Here is a 2465-nt window from a genome sequence, read left to right as displayed (position 1 = left end):
ACCAAATGATACGACGTCCGCAACGCCTAGGTGCTAACTATGGCCCATAAAGACAGACAGTAGTTCACATCACTCCCATTTCCTCCCCTGCTTCTAACCATGCTCTGTTTAGCTTAATTCCTCCTGATGAATAAGGTTTTCTTACAGTTTATCCCTGAGTTTGGGTGTTTTGATGCTTCTCTCTGTTTCCACTCTGCTTCCTTTAACCGAGGTCCATGCGAACACTAACTATAACACTAACCGTTACTACACTAACTCTAACCCCTAACATCTCAGTACAGTGAATCCTCCTGTCTATGAACTAAAGCCCTCCCTCAGTCTGTCAGACTGACAGCAGTGTGTGAGTGTGTGTGAGCGTATGCATGTAAGAGAGAAAAAGTGCTGAGTCACTTTTTTTTTGTAAAAGTTTGCTTGTTCGACATGATTAACAACTCATCCTAGTATTCTGTTTACAAAGCACAGATGTAATTGATGCAAGATAGCATTCAGTCCCTGGTAACCCTCAGCTTTTTGTATGTGTACTGTAGTTGTTACTTTTTCCATAGAGCACCTGAATAGTCTGATTTATTCTACTGACATGCTTTTTTCTAATATTTGCCATGTTTTGGTGTTATGTCACTATTTATTATGAATCATTTGCTAGTGAGTACGCTTTCTTTTTTTACTTATATTTCCGAGAGCCGATATAACATCATTTTTCTATACCAATATAAAAAGTCCAGCACTCAACAATAAACAAAATTAATCATTTGATTGCCTCTAATCTCTGTATTGTAAATATTGTGGTGTTTGTTATTGGCTGATCCCTGATCAATAGCTGGACCTTGTCCAATGAAATAGATCCCCCCCATCCCCATAAGCACTCTCTGCTAATGAATATGTCTCATTGACATAGACAGTGTGGATGGGATTATACAATACTTTCTCAAGATAACCACTTGATTGTATCTGAATTGCTAAATACTTTCGATCTTTGCACGGCTATATTTACATTTCCATGATGAGTAGAATGTCACAATTTTTTGTCCTTTGGTCTCTTTGATATTTGATCAGTCATCCACTTTTTTGGTGTTCTTATGACTTTTTGTCCTGCTGTTGTATTCCATTCTTAATAAAGTAAAATAAAATGAACATTTCAGATGTTTTTTTTTAATTCAAGCCAACGAACCACAAACTGGTTTTCAGCTTCTAAGTTGTACTTTTGTTTTAGGGATGGCACCTTCTGTCAGTCCACCACTTCGGTCCAGACTGAAATACCAACTATTGGATGGATTGCCATGACATTTTTAAGGAGACGTTCACGGTGGATGAAACCTACTGACTTTTACTCTAGCGCCACCATGAGGTTGACCTTTGTGGTTTGCATTACCGGCTAAACATCAGCATGTTAGCATGAAGTTAGCATTTAGCTCAAAGCACTACAGCCTCACATAGAGCTGTTAGCATGGCTGTAGACTCGTGTTTCGTTTTATTACTTGTATAGATCCTACAGTGCCTCGGTGCTGTTGTGCTGAGACATTGTTTCTGTCGTGTCATGCTGTGTGGACTTTGTTGTGCAGTCAACACAGCGAGAAATAGTTTTATCCTGCTTGGTTCACAAAGTAATTTTCTCATCTCTGTTGTGTTTGTGAGCAGAATATTTTAGGAAGAGAAGGATGAACCACCAGGTGAGTGGGACATAAAAGATTGTGTTTACCAGAGAAGTGTAAAAAACAAACAATGAATTCCATTTTCTTGAGGTGAATTAGTTTGATTTTAATCTGATACCAAAGTTCGATCTTAAAAATGAACATAAATCTTTGACAGTTGACTTAAATTGTGTATTTTTTCAGCAAAACTTTATTAAGGGTATTTTTTGCCATGATTTTAGAAATAAAAAAAGGTCATAAATCTAAGCAGACCCTCCAACCCCAGATCATTTTTAAGAGATGCACAAAATCTGTAACATTTTCTGTTAATCTGGATGTTCATTCAACTGGTCTATTATAGTTTTTAATGCGCGATAGTCAAAATGCTGATTGAACAAGTAGTCTTCACACTGCCAGGCTTAAATTCTAGTGAGAAAATTACTTCTTTTCTCCTTAATTCTTCTTGGCCTAAAAGTCAAAACACTGCATCTAAAAAAACAAACATTATGTCCTTCTCGTAAAAACCTACTATGAATATCCTAAAAAGACACAAAGGACTTGACCTCTGCAGTGAGGACAATTTTGATTCACCATGTGAAAATTACACTTTGGCATCTGAGAAAAAAACTGTTTGGGCTGACCGATGTGTCATGTGATCATTTGTGAGACAACTCGCCTAAATCCAGGGTTCAGCTCTTATCAGTTTGACAGCAGAGTTTACTGGGCCTGCAGTTCACAGCACACAGGGCACAATGACATCACCAACAGGAGACAATACTGACATCTGAAGAGACGGTCCTGTTAAAACAGGAAACTGCTCCGTTTGGGAATAAATGC

This window comes from Enoplosus armatus, chromosome 14, assembly GCF_043641665.1.
Source record: "Enoplosus armatus isolate fEnoArm2 chromosome 14, fEnoArm2.hap1, whole genome shotgun sequence".
Lineage (NCBI taxonomy): Eukaryota > Metazoa > Chordata > Actinopteri > Centrarchiformes > Enoplosidae > Enoplosus > Enoplosus armatus.
The sequence above is the reverse complement of the archived record's forward strand: the minus strand, read 5'-3'. Positions refer to the sequence as shown.